This window comes from Arachis hypogaea, chromosome 2, assembly GCF_003086295.3.
Source record: "Arachis hypogaea cultivar Tifrunner chromosome 2, arahy.Tifrunner.gnm2.J5K5, whole genome shotgun sequence".
Classification (NCBI taxonomy): domain Eukaryota; kingdom Viridiplantae; phylum Streptophyta; class Magnoliopsida; order Fabales; family Fabaceae; genus Arachis; species Arachis hypogaea.
Genome location: NC_092037.1, coordinates 34,068,512 through 34,094,392, shown reverse-complemented (window position 1 = coordinate 34,094,392; position 25,881 = coordinate 34,068,512). Strand labels below are relative to the sequence as shown.

The 25,881-nt window shown below is 39.9% G+C and overlaps 2 non-coding genes across 2 annotated transcripts; both read right to left on the bottom strand.

The window, feature by feature from the left end:
* Positions 1 to 1,362: 1,362 nt before the first annotated feature.
* On the bottom strand, positions 1,363 to 1,470 carry LOC112766576 (small nucleolar RNA R71). Its single transcript, XR_003184434.1, has one exon. It is a non-coding gene; the product is annotated as a small nucleolar RNA R71 (small nucleolar RNA).
* A 20,881-nt stretch (positions 1,471 to 22,351) lies between these two features.
* LOC112764502 (small nucleolar RNA R71) lies at positions 22,352 to 22,455 on the bottom strand. Its single transcript, XR_003183221.1, has one exon. It is a non-coding gene; the product is annotated as a small nucleolar RNA R71 (small nucleolar RNA).
* Between the last annotated feature and the right edge of the window lie 3,426 nt (positions 22,456 to 25,881).

Genomic DNA, 25,881 nt, shown 5'->3' with positions numbered 1-25,881 from the left:
GTTCAAAACGCCCAGTGAAGAAGGACAGACTGGCGTTTAAACGCCAGCCAGGGTACCTGGTTGGGCGTTTAACGCCCAAAAAGGTATAGTTTTGGGCGTTAAACGCCAGAATGTGCACCATTCTGGGCGTTTAACGCCAGGATGGCACAAGGGGGAAGATTTTGTTTTTCAATGCAATTTTTTTCAGATTTTCAAACTTTTTCAAAATCAAATCTTTTTCAAATCAATTTTTCAATCAAAATCTTTTTCAAAATCAATTTATTTCCATTTTCAAAGATACTTACTATCAATTAATGATTTGATTCAACATTTCAATTATGCTGCCTTTTCTGTTGAGAAAGGTTTAATATTTGAATCATATCCTTTCTTGTTAGTCAAGTTTTTAATTTTCAAACTCAAATCTTTTTTAAAAATATTTTTCAAATCATATCTTCTCAATCACATCTTTTTAAAACCAATCATATTTTCTTAACCACATCTTTTTCAAAATAGTCTTCAATCAAATCTTTTTGATTTCTAATTTCAAAATCTTTTTCAAAAATCACTTTATTTCTCTCCCACTTTCATTTTCGAAAATTAAGTAATGTTTTTCAAAAATGTTTTCAAAATTTTTACTTAATTTTCGAAAATCACTTCCCTTCTTCTCACATCCTTCTATTTATGGATTAACACTATTCCTTAATGCAAAATTCGAACTCCATCTCCTTTGATAAGTTTGAATTTTCTACTTTTGTCTTCTACTCTTCTTTTCCTCTGACACTTCAAAGAATCTCTATACTGTGACATAGAGGATTCCACATTTCTTGTTCTTTTCTCTCTCATATGAGCAGGAGCAAAGACAAAGGCATTCTTGTTGAGGCTGATCCTGAACCTGAAAGGACCTTGAAGAGAAAGCTAAGAGAAGCCAAAGCACAACTCTCTTTAGAGGACCTGACCGAATTCTCCAAAGAGGAAGAACACATGGCAGCCGAAAACAACAATGCCAACAATGCAAGGAAGGTGCTGGGTGACTTTACTGCACCTACTCCCAATTTCTATGGGAGACGCATCTCTATCCCTGCCATTGGAGCAAACAACTTTGAGCTTAAGCCTCAATTAGTTTCTCTAATGCAACAGAATTGCAAGTTCCATGGACATCCATTGGAAGATCCTCATCAGTTCTTAGCTGAGTTCTTGCAAATCTGTGACACTGTCAAGACTAATGGGGTTGACCCTGAGGTTTACAGACTTATGCTATTCCCTTTTGCTGTAAGAGACAGAGCTAGAACATGGTTGGACTCTCAACCTAAAGAAAGCCTGGACTCTTGGGAAAAGCTAGTCAATGCCTTCTTGGCAAAGTTCTTTCCACCTCAAAAATTGAGTAAGCTTAGAGTGGAAGTCCAAACCTTCAGACAGAAGGAAGGAGAATCCCTCTATGAAGCTTGGGAAAGATACAAACAATTAATCAGAAAGTGTCCTTCTGATATGCTTTCTGAATGGAGCATCATAGGTATTTTCTATGATGGTCTCTCTGAACTGTCCAAGATGTCTTTGGATAGCTCTGCTGGAGGATCTCTTCATTTGAAGAAGATGCCTACAGAAGCTCAAGAACTAATTGAAATGGTTGCAAATAACCAATTCATGTACACTTCTGAAAGGAATCCTGTGAACAATGGGACAAATTAGAAGAAAGGAGTTCTTGAGATTGACACTCTGAATGCCATACTGGCTCAGAACAAAATATTGACTCAGCAAGTCAATATGATTTCTCAAAGTCTGTCTGGAATGCAAAATGCACCAAGCAGTACTAAGGAAGCTTCATCTGAGGAAGAAGCTTATGATCCTGAGAACCCTTCAATGGAAGAGGTGAATTACATGGGAGAACCCTATGGAAACACCTACAATCCTTCATGGAGGAATCATCCAAATCTCTCATGGAAGGATCAACAGAGACCTCAACAAGGTTTCAATAACAATAATGGTGGAAGAAACAGGTTTAGCAATAGCAAGCCTTTTCCATCATCTTCTCAGCAACAGACAGAGAGTTCTAAGCAGAATACCTCTGACTTAGCAACCATGGTCTCTGATCTAATCAAAACCACTCAAAGTTTCATGACTGAAACAAGGTCCTCCATCAGAAATTTGGAGGCACAAGTGGGTCAGCTGAGCAAGAAAATTACTGAACTCCCTCCTAGCACTCTTCCAAGCAATACAGAAGAAAATCCAAAAGGAGAATGCAAGGCCATCAACATGGCCGAATTTTGGGAGGAAGAAGAGGCAGTGAACGCCACTGAGGAAGGCCTCACTGGACGTCCACTGACCTCCAATAAGTTCCCCAATGAGGAATCATGGGAATCTGAGGCTCAAACTGAGACCATAGAGATTCCATTGGACTTACTTCTGCCATTCGTGAGCTCTGATGAGTATTCTTCCTCTGAAGAGGATGAGTATGTCACTGAGGAGCAAGTTGCTAAATACCTTGGGGCAATCATGAAGCTGAATGACAAGTTATTTGGAAATGAGACTTGGGAGGGTGAACCTCCTTTGCTCACCAAGGAACTAGATGACTTGTCTAGGCAGAAACTGCCTCAAAAGAGACAGGATCCTGGGAAGTTTTCAATACCTTGTACCATAGGCACCATGACCTTCAAGAAGGCCTTGTGTGACTTAGGGTCAAGTGTAAACCTCATGCCTCTCTCTGTAATGGAGAAGTTAGGGATCTCTGAGGTGCAAGCTGCAAAAATCTCACTAGAGATGGCAGACAACTCAAGAAAACAAGCCCATGGACTTGTAGAGGATGTTCTGGTTAAAATTGAAGATCATTACATCCCTACTGATTTTATAGTCCTAGAGACTGGGAAGTGCATGGATGAATCCATCATCCTTGGCAGACCCTTCCTAGCCACAGCAAAGGCTGTGATTGATGTTGATAGAGGAGAGTTGATCATTCAAGTGAATGAAGAATCCTTGGTGTTTAAGGCCCAAGGATACCCCTCTATCATCATGGAGAGGAAGCATGAAGAGCTTCTCTCAAAACAGAGCCAAACAGAGCCCCCACAGTCAAACTCTAAGTTTGGTGTTGGGAGGCCACAACCAAACTCTAAGTTTGGTGTTGAACCCCCATATTCAAACTCTAAGTTTGGTGTTGGGAGGTTCCAACATAGCTCTGAGCATTTCTGAGGCTCCATGAGAGCCCTCTGTCAAGCTAATGACATTAAAGAAGCGCTTGTTGGGAGGCAACCCAATGTTTTATAATTAACTATTTTCTTTTGTTATTTTATATTTTTGTAGGTTGATGATCATGAGAAGTCACAAAATTAATGAAAAAAGCAAAAACAGAATGAAAAATAGGAAGAAAAATAGCACACCCTGGAGGATGCACCCACTGGCGTTTAAACGCCAGTGAGGTTAGCTGTTGGGCGTTTAACGCCCAGTCTGGCACCATTCTGGGCGTTTAACGCCAGAAAGGGGCACCAGACTGGCGTTAAACGCCAGAAAGGGGCAAGAAGCTGGCGTTAAACGCCAGAAATGGGCACCAGCCCGGCGTTTAACGCCAGAATTGGCACAAATCGAGATTTTGCTTGCCATTTGGTGCAGGGATGACTTTTCCTTGACACCTCATGATCTGTGGACCCCACAGGATCCCCACCTACCCTACCACTCTCTCTCTCTTCTTCACCCATTCACCAATCACCTCAACACCTCTTCCCCAAAAACCCTTCACCTATCAAATTCCATCTTTCTCTTCACCACTCACATCCATCCTTCATAAAACCCCACCTACCTCACCATTCAAAATTCAAACCACTTTCCCACCCAACATACACACCACTTCTCCCCTTTTTGGCCGAACACAAAGCCATTCCCTTCTTCCTCATTTCTTCTTCTTCTACTCTCTTCTTTCTTCTTTTGCTCGAGGACGAGCAAACCTTTTATGTTTGGTGTGGTAAAAGCATTGCTTTTTGTTTTTCCATAACCATTTATGGCATCCAAGGCCGGAGAAACCTCTAGAAAGAGGAAAGGGAAGGCAAAAGCTTCCACTTCCGAGTCATGGGAGATGGAGAGATTCATCTCAAGGGTGCATCAAGACCACTTCTATGAAGTTGTGGCCTTGAAAAAGGTGATCCCCAAGGTCCCTTTTTCACTCAAAAAGGGTGAATATCCAGAGATCCGACATGAGATCCGAAGAAGAGGTTGGGAAGTTCTTACCAACCCCATTCAACAAGTCGGAATCTTGATGGTTCAAGAGTTCTATGCCAATGCATGGATCACTAAGAACCATGACTAAAGTATGAACCCGGATCCAAAGAATTGGCTTACTATGGTTCGGGGGAAATACTTGGTTTTTAGTCCGGAAAATGTAAGGTTGGCATTCAACTTGCCCATGATGCAAGGAGATGAACACCCTTACACTAGAAGGGTCAACTTTGATCAAAGGTTGGACCAAGTCCTCACAGTCATATGTGAAGAGGGGCGCCCAATGGAAGAGAGATTCAAGAGGGAGACATCCCTATTGATGAGGACAAGCCCATCACCAAGAAGAGGATGGAGCACACAAGAGACCCCACTCATCATGAGATCCCTGAGATTCCTCAAGGGATGCACTTTCCTCCACAAAACTATTGGGAGCAATTAAACACCTCCCTAGGAGAATTGAGTTCCAACATGGGACAACTAAGGGTGGAGCATCAAGAACACTCCATCATCCTCCATGAAATTAGAGAAGATCAAAGGATCATGAGAGAGGAGCAACAAAGACAAGGAAGAGACATTGAGGAGCTCAAGCACTTCATAGGATCTTCAAGAGGAAGAAAGAGCCGCCATCACTAAGGTGGACCCGTTCTTTGATTTCCTTGTTCTTTATTCTTCTGTTTTTTGAATTTTATGCTTATGTTTATCTATGTTTGTGTCTTGTGATCATTAGTGTCTTAGTGTCTATGCCTTAAAGTTATGAATGTCCTATGAATCCATCACCTTTCTTGAATAAAAACGTGCTTAAATTGAAAAGGAAAGAATTGCATGAATTTTGAATTTTATAACAGTTTAATTATTTTGATGTGGTGGCAATATTTTTGTTTTCTGAATGTATGCTTAAACAGTGCATATGTATCTTGAATTTGTGGTTCATGAATGTTTGCTCTTGAAAGAATGATAAAAAAGGAGACATGTTACTGACGATCTGAAAAATCATTACAATAATTCTTGAAGCAAGAAAAAGCATTACTATTAAAAAAAAAAACGAAAAAAAAAAAGAAAAAGAGAAAGAAAAGAAAGAAAAATAAAGTTGTGATCCAAGGCAATAAGAGTGTGCTTAAGAACCCTGGACACCTTTAATTGGGGACTCTAGCAAAGCTGAGTCACAATCTGAAAAGGTTCACCCAATTATGTGTCTGTGGCATGTATGTATCCGGTGGTAATACTGGAAGACAGAGTGCTTTGGGCCACAGCCAAGACTCAATAAATAGCTATGTTCAAGAATCATCATACTCTACTAGGAGAATCAATAACACTATCTGGATTCTATGTTCCTAAAGAAGCCAATCATTCTGAATTTCAAAGGATAGAGTGAGATGCCAAAACTATTCAGAGGCAAAAAAAAAAAAACTAAAAGCCCCGCTCATCTAATTAATACTGATCTTCATAGATGTTTTTGGAATTCATTGCATATTCTCTTCTTTTTATCTTATTCGATTTTCAGTTGCTTGAGGACAAGCAACAATTTAAGTTTGGTGTTGTGATGAGCGGATAATTTGTACGCTTTTTGGCATTGTTTTTAGTATGTTTTTGGTATGATATAGTTAGTTTTTAGTATATTTTTATTAGTTTTTAGTTAAAATTCACTTTTCTGGACTTTACTATGAGTTTGTGTGTTTTTCTGTGATTTCAGGTATTTTCTGGCTGAAATTGAGGGACCTGAGCAAAAATCTGATTCAGAGACTAAAAAGGACTGCAGATGCTGTTGGATTCTGACCTCCCTGCACTCGAAGTGGATTTTCTGGAGCTACAGAAGCCCAATTGGCGCGCTCTCAACGGCGTTGAAAAGTAGACATCCTGGGCTTTCCAGCAATATATGATAGTTCATACTTTGCCCAAGATTTGATGGCCCAAACCGGCGTTCAAAGTCACCCTCAGAAATCCCAGCGTTAAACGCTGGAACTGGCACCCAAATGGGAGTTAAATGCCCAAACTGGCACTAAAGCTGGCGTTTAACTCCAAGAAGAGTCTCTACACGAAAATGCTTCATTGCTCAGCCCAAGCACACACCAAGTGGGCCCGGAAGTGGATTTTTATGTCATTTACTCATTTCTGTAAACCTTAGGCTACTAGTTCTCTATAAGTAGGACCTTTTACTATTGTATTTGTAGACTTTGGTAGCTATCTTCATTTTTATGCTATCTTAGATCATTGGGAGGCTGGCCATTCGGCCATGCCTAGACCTTGTTCTTATGTATTTTCAACGGTGGAGCTTCTACACACCATAGATTAAGGTGTGGAGCTCTGCTGTACCTCGAGTATTAATGCAATTACTATTGTTCTTCCATTCAATTCCACTTGTTCTTGTTCTAAGATATCACTTGTTCTTCAACTTGATGAATGTGATGATCTGTGACTGACAACCACCTCTGTTCTACCTTCGATTGGGTGAATATCTCTTGGATTCCTGATTGCACGATGCATGGTTGATCGCCTGACAACCGAGTGCTCGCCTGACAACCGAGCCAACCATTCCGTGAGATCAGAGTCTTCATGGTATAGGCTAGAACTGATGGCGGCATTCAAGAGAATCCGGAAGGTCTAACCTTGTCTGTGGTATTCTGAGTAGGATTCAATGATTGAATGACTGTGACGTGCTTCAAACTCCTAACAGGCGGGGCGTTAGTGACAGACGCAAAAGAATCAATGGATTCTATTCCGGCCTGACCGAGAACCGACAGATGATTATCCATGCTGTGACAGAGCATAGGCAACGTAATCACTGAGAGGATGGGAGGTAGCCATTGACAACGGTGAAACCCTACATAAGCTTGCCATGGAAAGGAGTAAGAAGGATTGGATGAAGACAGTAGGAAAGCAGAGAGACGGAAGGGAATGCATCTTCATGCGCTTGTCTGAAGTTCCTACCAATGAATTACATAAGTACCTCTATCTTTATCTTTATGTTTATTTCGTTCATCATCATATCCATTTGAGTTTGCCTGACTAAGATTTACAAGATGACCATATCTTGCTTCATACTAACAATCTCCGTGGGATCGACCTTTACTCGCGTAAGGTTTATTACTTGGACGACCCAGTGCACTTGCTGGTTAGTTGTGCGAAGTTGTGTAATGCCATGGTACTGAGCTACCAAGTTTTTGGGGTTCATGACCGGGGATTATGAGAGTTGTGAAAAGTATTGTTCACAATTTCGCGCACCAGTGACCCAACTGAGTAATCAGGTAAGGAAAAGAGAGGGTGCCTCTAACATGGACCCTGGCCATGTAATGCCGAATGAAGCGAGGTAGATAAAGGTCCTTACCCGTCATCACACACCAGATGAGGGTAATCATAGCAGCTGGCACCTCCGTCTCATGAGTGCTCGACATCACATAGTTTCTTAGAATCTGTTGCCATAGTCGAGCCTCATCATTCAGATATATAAGCCTGATTCCCTTTGGTACCAATGTGCTTGTTCCCATGACCCAAGGAACAGTAGGATCAAGAGTGATGTCCTTCTTTACTGCATCCCAATCAAACCTCATGAATCTCATATCTTCCTCAGCTTTCTGGTAACCATCTGGCTGATCTGATTTAGGTGGAAGATGGAGGATTTCTTCAATTGCTTCCTCAGTAACCAGAATTTGTTTGCCTCTGAGCTGTACTCTATCCAAGGAAGATAGAAAGTAGTTACTGTAAAATTCTCTAACCCAGAATGAGTTGACCTCAGTGAAGTTCCTCTCCAGGAAGAACCAGCCTCTCTGTTTGATCTGATCTGAGGTGTACTGCTGGAGTTCTTCTGGAATTTTGAGGGTCCTTTCCAGGTGTAAGTTCCTGGCGGTGGCAAAGGTTGGGTATTTCAGCTCACAATATTTGTTTGCAAATTTTACCGGGTCAGCTAAAGGTACCAACTGATCAGCCTTTTCCTGCGGGATAAAGTTCTTCTCCCGCCAGGTATCATCATGTAAGATGCCAAGGATAGAACCAGAGGATTCACCTCTTTTCCGTTTGCCAGTGGTGACTTTGCCCTTTCCTCTGCCTTGAAAGTCAGACATCCTGAAAAACAAAATTTCCAAGATATAATTGAGGAGTAAAAGCAGGAGAACAAGAAGGCAAATTACAAGATAGGCAGTAAGTGGCAAAGGAGCAGTAGAAGAATAAAATGAGTGAAGGAAATGTATATGTTGGATTGTATTGGAGTTGAAAAGCGGAGATGAGAATTCACAGTCCAAAATATGTTAGAAGTGGAAAGCTTGTTAAATAGAAAAAACAATAATCATGCTGTGAGTGAAATTAATTGAAAGAAGTAGGGAAAAGGTAAAAGGGGAACGTTAGAAAGTTAAAAATGGGTAAAATTGAAAAAGAGGTTAGAAAGTGAAAATCAGTGAGTTAGTAAAAAGGGAGTCAGAGTAAGTGGCATTAAGATTGGTTTCTAAGTAAGAAGGATATCACAAATTTAAGCAACAGTCAACTCATATTCAAGCAGGAATAACAGGGTATTGATGATGATTCATATAGATATAGGAGTAGTAAAAAGTAAAATCACATCATCAAGAATTCAAATTATTGACCAGGAAATCAAAAATAAGAAGAATGCGGGCCCGTGCATTCAAGAATTGGTTTGGTATTCGTGGAGCAGTTCAAAAATGAGAATTGCCAAAACCAATACTTGAATGTAGAAGGAAAAGTAATTTGGAGAAAATTGGGCAGCATTCCGGTTAAAATTGGATGTTCCCGGAAAATAGATATCAAGAAAAATAGTTCATATGAGATTAACAAATGCTGCAAATAGTCACAAACAGTAGGAATAGTAAAGAATAGTCTAGCAGCATGAACATAGCAGATGAACAGTATGAATAACTGATGAGCTGATAATTTATACGCTTTTTGGCATTGTTTTTAGTATGCTTTTAGTATGTTTTAGTTAGTTTTTATTATATTTTTATTAGTTTTTATTTAAAATTCACTTTTCTGGACTTTACTATGAGTTTGTGTGTTTTTCTATGATTTCAGGTATTTTCTGGCTGAAATTGAGGGACCTGAGCAAAAATCTGATTCAGAGGCTGAAAAGGGCTGCAGATACTGTTGGATTTTGACCTCCCTGCACTCAAAGTAGATTTTCTGTAGCTACAAAAGCCCAATTTGCACGCTCTTAATTGCGTTAGAAAGTAGACATCTAGGGCTTTCCAGCAATATATAATAGCTCATACTTTGCCCGAGATTTGATGGCCCAAACAGGCGCTCTAAGTCAGCTTCAGAATTCCCAGCGTTAAACGCCGAAACTGGCACAAAAGTGGGAGTTAAACACCCAAACTGGCACAAAAACTGGCGTTTAACTCCAAGAAAAGTCTCTACACATGGAAGCATCAATGCTCAGCCCAAGCACACACCAAGTGGGCCCGGAAGTGGATTTTTACATCATTTACTCATTTCTGTAAACCCTAGGCTACTAGTTCTCTATAAATAGGACCTTTTGCTATTGTATTTTGGGGATCTTTCAATCTTCAGATCATCTTTTGATCATGTTTTTATGATTGAACCCTCTTTGGGAGGCTGGCCATTCGGCCATGCCTAGACCTTGTTCTTATGTATTTTCAACGGTAGAGTTTCTACACACCATAGATTAAGGTGTGGAGCTCTGCTGTACCTCGAGTATTAATGCAATTACTATTGTTCTTCTATTCAATTCAGCTTATTCTCGTTCTAAGATATCACTTGTTCCTCAACTTGATGAATGTGATGATCTGTGACACTCATCATCATTCTCACCTATGAATGTGTGCATGACAACCACCTCCGTTCTACTTTAGATTGAGTGGATATCTCTTGGATTCCTTAATCAGAATCTTCGTGGTATAAGCTAGAATCCATTGGCGGCCATTCTTGAGAATCCGGAAGGTTTAAACCCTGTCTGTGGTATTCTGAGTAGGATTCAGGGATTGAATGACTGTGACGAGCTTCAAACTCGCGATTGTGGGGCGTTAGTGACAGACGCAAAAGAATCACTAGATTCTATTCCGACATGATCGAGAACCGACAGATGAATAGCCGTGCTGTGATAGAGCGCGTTGAACATTTTCATTGAGAGGACAGGACTGTAGCCATTGACAACGGTGATTCCCAACATACAGCTTGCCATGGAAAGGAGTAAGAAGGATTGGATGAAGACAGTAGGAAAGCAGAGAGACAAAAGGGACAAAGCATCTCCATACGCTTATCTGAAATTCTCACCAATGAATTACATAAGTATCTCCATCTTTATTTTATGTTTTATTTATCTTTTAATCATTAATCCTCTATAACCATTTGAATTCGCCTGACTGAGATTTACAAGATGACCATAGCTTGCTTCATACCAACAATCTCCGTGGGATCGACCCTTACTCGCGTAAGGTTTATTATTTGGATGACCCAGTGCACTTGCTGGTTAGTTGTGCGAAGTTGTGATAAAGAGTTGAGATTGCAATTGAGCGTACCATTTTGATGGCGCCATTGATGATCACAATTTCGTGCACCAATAACACAGCCAGAATAAAATTGCAGAACAGATAAACAGGTAACAGGAACGGTGCAATTATCAGGCCTAAATCCACTAACCATATCCTAGCTACCTAACCACCTAGAATCCACTACAAACATGTATCTCTATCTAACCTATGCAGAACAAAAATTGAAAAACGAACTAATGAGTCGCAAGTATGAATCGCTGTATGGCGGAACCTGGTGCGTAAAGAGCAATGAGATGGAGCAGAGATGAGGGCAGATGGGTGATGATGCGGTGGCGCTGAGTGAAGCATGGCGTCGTGGCGGTGGGGCAGTGGCCATCGGAGGTAGGCTGCGGTGGGGGCGGTAGTGGAGGAGAGTGAGAGAGGGGGAGAAGAAGGAGGAAAGAAGAGAGGGTTGGGTGTCCCGGCGGGTCTGGGTGGTCAGGGGTAGCGTGGCGGCGGTCTTGGTGGTCGGAGGTAGTGGTTGGGGTGGTTGAGAGAGAGAGTTGCAGAGGTTAGAGAGAGAGGGGTTGGGGTTTGGGGACGCGACGGGGAAGGGTTCGCGTGACATGGGGTTAGCGATCGCGAATCCACGCGAATGCGTGAGGCGCGCGATCACGTGACTAGGATGAAATGGGGTTGACACAGATGCACGTGGTCGACGCAATCGCGTGGGTTGAGTATAAGATAGGTGACGCGGACACGTGAAGCACGTGAACGCGTCGCTGATATTTGTTCTAGACGCATGATTCCAGCGTCGTTTCAGCACAACTCTCTATTTTGTTTGGGGGTCATAATATCCGCGCGACGCGATCGCGTCGCTCACGCTTTCACGTGGTGTGGGTGTTATGTAGGTGACGCGTTCGCGTCAAGGACTCGTACGCATGGGTTGTTTGGGGCTATACGCACCATAGCCGCACGATTCCAGCCCAACTTTCTGGGCATTGAATCTTTACATCGATATCCAGATCACGCATTCGCGTGAGTGACGCGGACACGTGGGAGGCCTTTTTTGCAACTGACGCGATCGCATGGGGTACGTGGTCGTGTGGACAATTGTGTCAAAGGCACACCTCCAGCCTTGCTTTAGCGCGACTTTCTGTTCACTTTCCTTTTCTTTTTAATGCACGTGTGACGCGGATGCGTCATTGATGCTGTCGCGTCGCTCTCTCTTTTCTTTTCTTTTTTTTTGCAGTATGTAGAATGCAAAATGCAATAAATGTTATGCAGAAATACCAGGTTTAAACAAAATTCGAAAATAAAGCAAAATGGAAAAGGAACGATCATACCATGGTGGGTTGTCTACCACCTAGCACTTTTAGTTAAAGTCCTTAAGTTGGACATTCAATGAGCTTCCTGCTATGGTGGCTTGTGCTTGAATTCGTCCAGAAATCTCCACCAATGTTTGGAATGTCAGCATCCTCCGGGGTCCCAAATAAGGCACTTAAAGCTGTTGAGCATTTTCAAACAGGTTTCTAGGCTCCCGAAGCATTGAATGTCGGAGTGGATTCCAGGATCCCAAACTCTACTCTTACACCCATCTTTGTCTTGATCTGCATTATTCGAGTTGGGTGATGAGTGATCTGAATTCTCACTACAATGACCAAACAGCTTCCAGGATCCTTTCGATTAAGCTTGACACCAATCTTTGCACCTCAAATTGAAGTGCGAAGCCTCATTGAATCTTGCATACCAGCTTTGAGTGCAAGTCATTTCCCTTTTGCTCTTAAAGCCGCAAAGAGCTCTCAGCTGGCCATCTATTTCAAGTAAACCATATTCAAGTGGAAAAGTAAAGATGAAAGTCAAGGATTTTACCCACTTGAAGTTTGTGTTGGGTGGTAATGGCTTTGGGATCAGTGTTTCCAGTGGTTCTGCAAGCTCTACTCTCTTGTGGTCTTCAATGAATTCCTCCACTTCTTTGCAAATTTCTCCCATTTCAACCATGTTTTGATCAAAGTCATTGATATCTTCCTCATCACTTGAGTCATAATTAGGAGGTTGAGAAAAGTCTACATCTGCATTATCTTCGCATTCACTTGGGGAAGATTCTTCTATCTCAAAGAATTCACTTGCAGGTGCAAGTTCATTACTAAGAGGACTTGACTTGTGATTATCATCATCAAGGAAACTTATGTCTTAGGTTATTCATAAGATACTTGCTTCGGGGGTTGTGCACTATCCTCCTTAGCAGCAATTGTAACGTCTTCGACGGAATTCTCCATAATTCTGGATTCTGGCGGAGGTTCAACATCTCCTAAGTCTTCAACCAACTCTTCTTCTTCTACAATGACAGCGTCCTCTAATTGTTCCAGTATGAAGTTATGCTCTATGCTGTTCACTGGAGTTTCAAGTGTCTTCTTCGTGCTGTGTTCTTCATTAGATTTTCCACATGAAGCCATGGGAGTTTGTTGAGTATCCGAACATCTAGAAGATAATTGATTTATTGCTTGCTCCAGTTGATGAAGGGTTGCATGAAATTGGTCTATTGATTCTTCGAAGCGAACCTGTGATTTTTGGCTTGATGGATATGGACATGGTATATAGGGAAGTGGTGGTTCTTGGGAGTAATTGGATTGGCGTTGGGGTGGATAAGGATCATGCGGTGGTGAATGGTGAAAGGGAGGTTGTGAGTGTGGTGGTTCGAAGCTATGTTCAGAGGATCATCTATAAGCACAGGGTGGCGCTTGTTGGTAACTACAATAGGTCCACCATATCTATCAGTTTGGCATGCATTGTAGAATGGTCTCGGACCATGATATCTTGGAAGGTGTTGTTACCTGAAGGGTTGATCAGATCCTCTTGGCTCTATCCATCTTTGATTGCCTTGACCGTGATGCATAGCCCTATTATAGCTTCCATTCCTTGCAACAAAAGTAAAACCAAACTCAAAGCGAGAGGGGTGCGAATTCATAGTAGTTATCAGAAATAAGAAGGGAAAACAAAAACAAATAAATGAAAAATATTTACAATAACCAATAATAAGGCACACGTTTGCAAGTATAGATTCTAAACCGACGGAAAATCCCTTCGTACAAACATTTTGGTTGTCACAAGTAACAAACCCCTAAATAAATTGATAACCGAAGTATTCAAACCTCGGGTTGTCTTCTCAAGGAATTGCAGGGAGGTATGTTCTATTTATTGGTTATGAGTCTTGTAAATTGGGGGTTTTGAAAGTAAGAAAGAAGTATGTTGAATGATAAGAAAATTAAAATAGTAATAATAAAATAAACTTTTGGCAAGGTATTAGAACTGGAAATCCTGTCCTTGTTATCCTTATCATGTGTGATGAGAATTGGGTTTTAATCCCACTTATTTAACGTTCACTAAAGCAAAGGTAAGTCAAATGGACTGATTAGCTTGATCCTCAAGTCCTAGTCAACTCCTATGGAGAGACTAGCTTTAGAGCAATCCAGATCAATCAGTAATCTGCCAATTTCAACCACTACTGATTTTGATAACTCAAGTGTTACCAATCACTAAACCAAAGCTAAAAGAGAGAAAAAATCTACTTGAATAAAAATGCCTTCAGATAGGCAGCAACAGTAACATAAATAAAAGAAAGAAATCTTAAATCTGAAATACCTCAAATAATATTAATTAAGAAAATCATAACATGAATGTCATTAAGCCAAATTGGCAACATATGTAATTAAAAATAAGAGAATTCAAAATAAAGGAATATTAAACCTGATATGAAGATGAGATAAATCCTAATCCTAATATAAATCCTAATCCTAAGAGAGAGGAGAGAACCTCTCTCTCTAAAAACTACATCTAAAACTATAAAAAAAGTGTATTATGAATGAATGATATATGTCAGAAGTATGGATGCATTCCCCCACTTTATAGCCTCTAATATGTGCTTCCTGGGCTGAAAACTGGGTTAGAAACAACCCAGAAATCGCTGATTTCGAAATCTGGTACGTAGAGGTCGTGGGAAAGTGACGCGGAAGCGTCGTCCACACATTTGCGTGGAATGAGATTCGTAGATGCGACGCGAGTGCGTCATTCACGCATTCGTGTGCCTAACTTTGGGGAAGCTATGCAAATTATATATCGTTGTGAAGCCCCGAATGTTAGCTTTCCAACGCAACTAGAACCATCTCCTTTGGACCTCTGTACCTCAAGTTATGACCATTTAAGTGCAAAGAGGTCAGGCTGGACAGCTTAGTAGTTTCTTCAACTTCTTGTATTCCTTCCACTTTTGCATGCTTCCTTTCCATCCTCTGAGCCATTCATGCCCTGTAATTCCTAAAATCACTTAACATACATATCACAGCATCTAATGATAATAAGAGAGGATTAATATTAGCAAATATAAGGCCAAAGAATCATGTTTTCAATCATAGCACAAAATCCGGAAGGAAAACGTAAACTCATGCATTTAGTATGAATAAGTGTATGAAAGATTGATAAAATCTACTCAATTGACCACAAGATGAACCATAAAATAGTGGTTTATCAACCTCCCCACACTTAAACATTAGCATGTCCTCATGCTAAGTGATGAGCGGATATTTTATACGCTTTTTGGGGGTAATTTCACGTAGATTTTAGTATGTTTTAATTAGTTTTTAGTAGAATATTATTAGTTTTTAGGCAAAAATCATATTTCTGGACTTTACTATGAGTTTGTGTGCTTTTCTGTGATTTCAGGTAATTTCTGGCTGAAATTGAGGGAGCTGAGCAAAAATCCGAGTTAGGCTGAAAAAGGACTGCTGATGTTGTTGGATCCTGACCTCCCTGTACTCGGAATGAATTTTTTGGAGCTACAGGAGTCCAATTGGCACGTTCTCAACGGCGTTGGAAAGTAGACATCCAGGGCTTTCCAGCAATATATAATAGTTCATACTTTGCGCGAAGATAGACGATGTAACTTGGTGTTGCACGCCACGTACATGCTGCTGTCTGGAGTTAAACGTCAGAAACACGTCATGATCCGGAGTTGAATGCCCAAAACACGTTATAACTTGGCGTGCAACTCCAAGTAAAGCCTCAGCTCGTGGATAGCTTTAGTCTCAGCCCCAGCACACATCAAGTGGGCCCCAGAAGTGGATTTCTGCACCAATTATCTTAGTTTACTCATATTCTATAAACCTTGGTTACTAGTTTACTATTTAAACAACTTTTAGACACTTATCTTGTACCTCATGACATTTTCAGATCTGAATTTTATACACTTTGACGGCATGAGTCTTTAAACTCCATTGTTGGGGGTGAAGAGCTCTGCAGCGTCTCAATGAATTAATGCAATTGTTTCTATTTCATTCAAACGTGTGGGTGTTCCTATCTAAGATGTTCATTCGCGCTTAATTGTGAAGGAGGTGATGATCCGTGACACTCATCACCTTCCTCAATCCATGAACGTGTGTCTGACAAACACCACTGTTCTACATCAGACTGAATGAGCATCTCTTAGCTTCTTTAATCAGAATCTTTGTGGTATAAGCTAGAATTGATGGCGGCCATTCTTGAGGATCCGGAAAGTCTAAACCTTGTCTGTGGTATTCCGAGTAGGATTCAAGGATTGAATGGCTGTGACGAGCTTCAAACTCGCGATTTCTGGGCGTGATGACAAACGCAAAAGGATCAATGGATCCTATTCCAACATGATCGAGAACCGACAGCTGATTAGCCGTGCTGTGACAGAGCATCTGGACCGTTTTCACTGAGAGGATGGGAAGTAGCCACTGATAACGGTGACACCCTACATACAGCTTGCCATGGATGGAACTTTACAAACAATTGAGTTGAATATTACATTGTAGAAATTCAGAGGACAAAGCATCTCCAAAGCTCCAACATATTCTTCATTAATAAAGTAACAATCCCTTATTCCAAATACTTTGACTTCTTACAATTAAATCCAATTAATATTATTGGCATCCTGACTAGGATTAATAAAATAAACATAGATTGCTTCAAACCAATAATCTCCGTGGGATCGACCCATACTCACGTAAGGTATTGCTTGGACGACCCAGTGCACTTGCTGGTTATTGTACGGATTACAAATTCGTGCACCACTAAGCTCAAGAAAAGCTATAAAGGAGTAAAGAAAGAATGGTAGGATGTATGAAATGCAACCTATCTATATGAATGCAACTAAATGCAAAATGTTTCTACCTAATTGGTGAAAAAGTAAATAAATCTTTTAAGAACAAATATGAACTGGATTTTACTAATTCAAATCACAAAATACAATACAAATAACTTGCAAGAAGAAGATAGCTCATGAAAGCAGGGAACATAGAATTAAGCACTGAACCCTTACTGGTAGTGTATATCATTCTAACTCTCAAGTGTCTAGGGTCAATTCTCTCAATTCTCTACTAATCTTGCTTTCTATAGCTTGCTCTTCATCTAACAATCAACAAAAATTAATGCACAGATACACATATCAAGAGGTCTTTTAAGGGTTGTAATGGGAAAGGGTCAAGGTAGGATTGTATTTGGCCAAGTGAACTAAAATCTGAATCCTTAATTAACTTAAACTTTCCACCTAACTTAGGACAATCCATGTAATCATAATACAAAATCAATAACTACCCATTAACTACATTTACTACATATTTATGCATTCCAAGTTTTTGAGTACAGTACACTCCTTTTTTTCTCTTTTTTTATTTTTCTTTTCTTAATAAATTTTTTTTCAATGCATATGATTAAGGTATTGAATGCATAAACATGTTCTTAACATTTTTCACATTTTCACACAAAGTCTAACATACTCAATTCCCAAACCAAACGTTTCCAAACCCACTTTCCCCACACTTAATTCATGAGCACTTTCACTAGTCTAAGCTAATCAAGGATTCAAATTAAGGATATTATTGTTTTTCGCTTAGAGTTAGTGATGAGCTAAAGTAAGGAACAAAGGGGTAAAATAGGCTCAACATTGGTTTGCAAAGGATAATAAAAGGTAAGGCCATATGGGTATGTAAGCTTAGTGAAACAAGGCCTCAATCATATAAGTGTATGCATACATTAAACAATGGGAATATAGAATCAAGCAAGACAAAGATCACAATTTTAGAGAGAAAAACACAAACCAAAAATAAAATATTGGTTGATAAGATGCAACTAATCAAATAGGCTCAAAATCTCACTGATTTTGTGTGTTCGAGCTCTAAACCATGTTCCAAAATAATATTTCTTCATACAATTTTTTCAAAAAGTTTTTAATTTAAATTACTGAAATACTATAAAAAGTTTTCTTGAAAAAGAAAATATTACTTCAACCAAGTGGTAAAATATGCACAAAATCAAACAAACATGCAACTGCAACAACTAACAAGGAAAATAAACCATTGGTGTTGAGATAAAAGAGTAACTAACCCATGGAGATTAGTATCGAACTCCCCACACTTAAAGATTGCACCGTCCTCGGTGCATGCTAAGATGTACAAGTAGACGGCTGCTCCAACTGATGCTTTTCTCTGTAGATTGTGCAGATTGACTTGCCTGTCTTCCCATTAAGAATCTTTTTCTCTCTCTTCGTGGTGGCCATCCTGAAAGAAGAGAAAAAGGAAGGAAAGTAACAAAAAAATAAAGATAAGAACATAAAGAAAATATGGGTGTTAATGCCAAATAATAAAGGTCTCAAGTACATGGTAGCTACAACATGCAAGTGAGAAAATAGTGGAAGCAAATGGCATATCAATAGTGCAAAAGTTGCAACAATGGGGAGGAGAGTGTGGGTAATGCAAGATAGTGTAAGTGCATATCAATGCAAGAGGGGTACAAGTATCATAAAAGATTGGCATTGATTTAAATAATATTACCCAATCAGAATAAAACAAGTCATGAAGCACCAAAATAATTCAAGAAAAGATGTAACAGTTGAATGAGAAAATTTAAAACCAATGTAAAATAAAAAGAAAGTAAGAAAGGAGGAAGAAAGAAATAAGAAGGAAGGAAAAGATTTAGATATGGGGAAGAAAAAGATAAGATATTTGGCTGATTTGGATAAGCTGTGTGCCGCATGTGACGCGGACGCGTGAGTGACGCATTTACGCGGATAGCGCTTCTATGAAACGACGCGGACGTGTCATCCACGCGGTCGCGTGGATCGATTTATGTCATTAGCGCGAGGGCTGCCTAGCGGTCGCGCAACTCTCTGTTTGAAACTCATATTGCCAAATTTTAGGGTGACGCGATCGCGTGGTTGGCCTATTTTAAAGAACGACGCAGACGCGTGGGGCACGCGTTCGCGTAGTAGGGCTTGTGCTTCTAGCACGAGTCCAGCCCAATTCCAGCTCAACTTTCGACCATACACCCTTTTTACGTCGATTTATAGGGCACGCGTTCGCGTTGGTGACGCGAACGCGTGGTAGGCATTTTTCCGACATGACGCGGACGCGTTAGCGACGCGGACGCGTAGATCAAGTTGTGCCAAAGGCACGCCTCCAACCACGCTCTCGTGTGACTCTTTGTAAAGTCTCTTTTCTTCCTAAGGCACAGGGGATGCGGACGCATTGGCAACAATGTCGTGTCACATGCCCTTTTCTTTTCTTTTTTTAATATTTTTTTTGATGCAGTATGCAGAATGCAATGTTTAATATGAATGCTATGCAAAATTTTTAGGTTCAGTCAAAATTCAAAAACAGGCTAAAATTTAAACTGAAAAAAAAGAGGAACGATTATACCATGGTGGGTTGTCTCCCACCTAGCACTTTTAGTTAAAGTCCTTAAGTTGGACATTTGATGAGCTTCCTGTCATGGTGGCTTATGCTTGTACCGATCCAGGAATCTCCACCAATGTTTGGAATTCCAACAGCCTCTGGGGTCCTAAACGAGGCAAGTAAAGCCTTTAGGTGAGTTCAAATAGGCTTCAAGGTTCCCGGGGTGTTGAATGTCAGAACAGACTCCAGGATCCCAAACTTTTCTTCTACACCCGTCTTTGTCTTGATCTGCATTTTTTTAGCCGGGTGGTGAGTAGTCTAAATTCTCACTGCAGTGACCAAACAGCTTCCGAGATCCTTTCAATTAAGCTTGACACCAATCCTTGCACCTTAAATTGAAGTGCGAAGCCTCATTGAATCTTGTACACCAAATCTGAGTGCGAGTCATTTCCCTTTTACTCTTAAAGCCGCAAGGAGCTCTAAGCTGGCCATCTGTTTCAAGTAAACCATATTCAAGTGGAAAAGTAAAGATAAAAGCTAAGGATTTTACCCACTTAAGGTTTGTATTGGGTGGTAGTGGCCTTGGGATAGGTGTTTCCAATGGTTTTGCAAGCTCTACTCCCTTATGGTCTTCAATGAACTCCTCCACTTCTTTGCAAATCTCTTCAAATTCAACCATGTCTTGATCAAAGTCTTCGATATCTTCCTCATCACTTGAGTCATAATTGGGAGTTTAAGAGAAGTCGACCTATGCATCATCTTCGTATTCACTTGGGGAAGGTTCTTCTGTCTCAAAGAATTCACTTGCGGATGCAAGCTCATTGCTAAGAGAACTCGACTTGTGATCATCATCATCCAGGAAACTTGCGTCTTGTGTTATTCCGTCCAATTCTTCATAAGATATCTGCCTTGGGGTTGTGCACTATCCTCCTTAGAATCAATTGTAACGTCTTCGATGGAATTCTCCACAACTCTGGGTTCCTGCGGAGGTTCAGCATCTCCTAAATCTTCAACCAACTCTTCTTCTTCTACTATGACAGCGTCCTCTACTTGTTCTAGTACGAAGTTATGCTCTATGCTGTCCACTGGAGTTTCTTGTGGCTTCTTCATGCTACGTTCTTCATTAGATTCTCCACATGAAGCCATACGAGTCTGTTGAGTGACTGAACGTCTGGAAGATAATTGATTTATTGCTTACTCTAGTTGATGAAGGGTTGCATTAAATTGGTTTACTAATTCTTCAAAGCGAACCTGTGATTCTTGGCTTGATAGATATGTGCATGGTGCATAGGGGAGTGGTGGGTCTTGGGAGTAATTGGATTGGTGTTGGGGCGGATAAGGATCATACGGTGGCGAATGATGAAGAGAGGCTTGTGAGTGTGGTGGTTCAAAGTTATGTTGAGAGGATGATCTCTGAGCATAGGGTGGGGCTTGTTGGTAGCTACAAGGTGGTCCACCATATCTATCAGCTTGGTATGCATTATAGAATGGTCTTTGTCCATGATATCTAGGAGGGTGTTGTTGCCTAAAGGGTTGATCAGATCCTCTTGGCTCTATCCATCTTTGATTGCCTTGACCATGATGCATAGTCCTATTATAGCTTTCATTCCTTGCAACAAAAGTAGAACCAAACTCAAAGTGAGAGGGGTGAGAATTCATAGTAGTTATCAGAAATAAGGGGGAAAAGAAGAAACAAATAAACAAGCTAAATTTTCAATTTTAAAAAAAAATCTTATCTTTTCAAAAACTTTGTCAAAAATCATATCTTTTTCGTTTTTTTATGGTTTTCGAAAATTTGAAAACATTTTCAAAATCTTTTTCTTAATTTTGTTTCAAAACTTAACTAATAAGTAATGTGATTGATTCAAATATTTGAAGTTTGTTACCTTCTTGTTAAGAAAGGTTCAATCTTTAAATTCTAGAATCATATCTTTTAGTTTCTTGTTAGTCAAGTAATTAATTTTAATTTTAAAAATTAAATCTTTTTAATCTTATCTTTTTAATCATATCTTTTTATCATATCTTTTTAAATCATATCTTTTTCAAAAATTCGATTCCAAAATATCCCTTCTAACTTCTTATCTTCTTATCTTTTCAAAATTGATTTTCAAATCTTTTTCAACTAACTATTTGACTTTTTGTTTATCCCTTATCTTTTTCAAAACCACCTAACAACTTTTCTCTTTCTAATTTTCGAAAATACCTCCCTCTTTTTCAAAAATTCTCTTTAATTAATTAATTGTTTTAATTTTTAATTTTAATTTTATTTCCCCTTTAATTTTCGAAAATCATTAACTCCTTTTCAAAATTTATTTTCGAAAACTTCTCTCTCTCATCTTATTCTATTTATTTCTTTATTTACTAACACTTCTCTTCATCTCAAGAATCTGAACCTATCCTCACCCTTTTGTTTGGATTCTTCATTCTTCCTCACTCTTATTCCCTTTCTTCTGCTACTAACATAAAGGAATCTCTATACTGTGACATAGAGGATTTCTCTTCCTTTTCTGTTCTATTCTTTCTCATATGAGCAGGAACAAGGAAAAAGACATTCTTGTTGAAGCTGATCCGGAACCTGAAAGGACTCTGAAGAGGAAACTAAGAGAAGCTAAATTACAACAATCTAGAGACAACCTTGCTGAAATTTTCGAACAAGAAAAGGAGATGGCAGCCAAACCCAACAACAATAATGAAAGAAGGATTCTTGCTGATTATATTACACCTACGTCCAAGTTTGATGGAAGAAGCATCTCAATTCCTGCCATTAGAGCAAACAATTTTGAGCTGAAACCTCAATTAGTTGCTCTAATGCAACAGAACTGCAAGTTTTATGGACTTCCATCAGAAGATCCCTACCAGTTTTTAACTGAGTTCTTACAGATCTGTGAGACTGTTAAGACTAATGGAGTAGATCCTGAAGTCTACAGGCTCATGCTTTTCCCTTTTGCTGTAAGAGACAGAGCTAGAACATGGTTGGACTCACAACCTAAGGATAGCCTGGACTCTTGGGATAAGCTGGTCACGGCCTTCTTGGCTAAGTTCTTTCCTCCTCAAAAGCTGAGCAAGCTTAGAGTGGATGTTCAGACCTTCAAGCAAAAAGTTGGTGAATCCCTCTATGAAGCTTGGGAAAGATACAAGCAGATGACCAAAAAGTGTCCTTTTGACATGTTTTCAGAGTAGACCATGGTAGATATATTCTATTATGGTCTATCTGAGTTCTCTAAGATGTCACTGGACCATTTTGCAGGTGGATCTATTCACCTAAAGAAAACGCCTGCAGAAGCTCAAGAACTTATTGACATGGTTGTAAATAACCAGTTCATGTACACTTCTGAGAGAAATTTCGTGAATAATGGGATGCCTCAGAGGAAGGGAGTTCTTGAAATTGATGCTTTGAATGCCATATTGTCTCAGAACAAAATATTGACTCAGCAAGTCAACATGATTTCTCAAAGTCTGAATGGATGGCAAAATGCATCCAATAGTACTAAAGAGGCATCTTTTGAAGAAAAAGCTTATGATCCTGAAAACCCTGCAATAGCAGAGGTAAATTATATGGGTGAACCTTATGGAAACACCTATAATTCATCATGAAGAAATCATCCAAATTTCTCATGGAAGGATCAACAAAAGCCTCAATAAGGCTTTAATAATGGTGGAAGAAACAGGTTTAGCAATAGCAAGCCTTTTCCATCATCTTCTCAGCAACAGACAGAGAATTCTGAGCAGAGCACCTCTAATTTAGCAAACTTAGTCTCTGATCTGTCTAAGGCCACTTTAAGTTTCATGAGTGAAACAAGGTCCTCCATCAGAATTTTGGAGGCACAAGTGGGCTAGCTGAGTAAGAAAGTTACTAAAACTCCTCCTAGTACTCTCCCAAGCAATACTGAAGAGAATCCAAAAAGAGAGTGCAAGGCCATTGACATAATCAACACAGCCGAAACTAGAGAGGAAGGAGAGGACGTGAATCCCAATGAGAAAGACCTCATGGGACGTCTCTCAAGCAAGAAGGAGCTCCCTATTGAGGACCTAAAAGAATCCGAAGGTCATATAGAGACCATATAGATCCCATTAAATCTCCTTCTGCCATTCATGAGCTCTGAAGACTATTCTTCCTCTGAAGAGGATGAAGATGTAACTGGAGAGCAAGTTGTTCAATATCTAGGAGCCATCATGAAGTTGAATACCAAGTTGTTTGGTAATGAGACTTGGGAAGGTGAACCTCCCTTACTCATTAGTGAACTGGATACATGGGTTCAGCAAAATTTACCTCAAAAGAGACAAGATCCTGGCAAATTCTTAGTTCCCTGTACCATAGGCACCATGACCTTTGAGAAAGCTCTGTGTGACCTAGGGTCAGGCATAAATCTTATGCCACTCTCTGTAATGGAGAAGCTGGGGATCATTGAAGTACAACCTGTCATATTCTCATTACAAATAGCAGACAAGTCAGTAAGACAAGCTTATGGATTGGTAGAGGACGTGTTATTAAAGGTTGAAGGCCTTTACATCCCTGCTAATTTCATAATCTTAGACACTAGGAAGGAGGAGGATGAATGCATCATCCTTGGAAGACCTTTTCTAGCCACAGCAGGAGCTGTGATAGATGTTAACAGAGGAGAAGTAGTCCTTCAATTGAATGGGGACTACCTTGTGTTTAAAACCCAAGGGTGTTCTTCTATAACAATGGAGAGGAAGCATGAAAAGCTTCTCTCAGTACAGAGTCAAACAAAGCCTCCACAATCAAACTCTAAGTTTGGTGTTGGAAGGCCATAACCAAACTATAAGTTTGATGTTAAATCCCCACATCCAAACTCTAAGTTTGGTGTTGGGAGTTTACAACATTTACCTGATCACCTGTGAGGCTCCATGAGAGCCCAATGTCAAGCTATTGACATTAAAGAAGCGCTTATTAAGAGGCAACCCAGTTTTTATTTATCTATTTTTATCTTTATTTTTATTATTCTTTTATGTTTTATTAGGTTCATGATCATGTGGAGTCATAAAATAAATACTAAAATTAAAAACAGAATCAAAAACAGCAGAAGAAAAAGCACACCCTGGAGGAAGGGCTTACTGGCGTTTAAACGCCAGTAAGGAGCATCTGGCTGGCGTTCAACGCCAGAACATATCATGGATCTGGCGTTAAATGCCAGAAACAAGCAGCATCCTGGCGTTTAAACACCAGGAATACACCTTGAGGAGAGCTGGCGCTGAACACCAGAAACAAGCATGGAACTGGCGTTCAACGCCTGAAACATGCTGCAAATGGGCGTTGAACACCCAAAACAAGCATGAAGCTGGCGTTCAACGCCAGAAACAAGCATCAATCTGGCATTGAACGCCAGGATTGCATGCAGAGGGTGTTTTACATGCCTCATTGGTGCAGGGATGATAATCCTTGACACCTCAGGATTTGTGGATCCCACAGGATCATCTCAGGATCTGTGGACCCCACAGGATCTCCACCTACCTCAACTCACCTTCTCTCTTCGTCACCAATCACCTCAATCTCTCTTCCTCATCACCTCTTCACTACTCACATCCATCCATCCTTCCCAGCCAAACCCACCCTAAATGGCCGAAACACAAACCTCTATTCCTCTCCTCCATATCTTCTTCTTCTTCTTCTATTCTTTCTTCTTTTGCTTGAGGACGAGCAATATTCTAAGTTTGGTGTGGTAAAAGCATAGCTTTTTGTTTTTTCATGACCATTAATGGCACCTAAGGCCGAAGAAACCTCTAGAAAGAGGAAAGGAAAGACAATTGCTTCCAATCCTGAGCCATGAGAGATGGAGAAATTCATTTCAAGGGTCCATAGCTTAGTAGTAGAGCATTTGACTGCACATCAAGAGAGCCCACTCATGGACCTCAATAAAGAGCATGAGAAATTCCCTCATCAAGAAATCCCTGAGATACCTCAGGGGATACATTTTCCTCCACACAATTATTGGGAGCAACTAAGGATAGGAGCACCAAAATCACTAGGGATCAAGCAACAGAGGCAAGGAAGAGACATAGAGGAGCTCAAAAAGCACGATTGGTCCTTCAAGAAGGTGTCACCCTTACTAAGGTGGACTCATTCCTTAACTTCCTTGTTCTTAATTCTCTATTTTTCGATTTTTATGCTATATGTTTATCTATGTTTTGTGTCTTTACTACATGATCATTAGTATTTAATAACTATGTCTTAAGGCTATGAATAATTCCATGAATCCTTCACCTCTCTTAAATGAAAAATGTTTTAATACAAAAGAACAAGAAGTACATAAGTTTTGAATTTATCCTTGAATTTAGTTTAATTATATTGATGTGGTGACAATACTTTTTATTTTATGAATGAATGCTTGAACAGTGCATATTTTTTATCTTGTTGTTTATGAATGTTAAAATTGTTGGCTCTTGAAAGAATGATGAACAAAGAGAAATACTATTGATAATCTGAAAAATCATGAAATTGATTCTTGAAGCAAGAAAAAGCAGTGAAAAAGCAAAAGCTTGCGAAAAAAAAGTGGCGAAAAAAATTAGAAAGAAAAAGAAAAAGCAAGCAGAAAAAGCCAATAGCCCTTAAAACCAAAAGGCAAGGGTAAAAA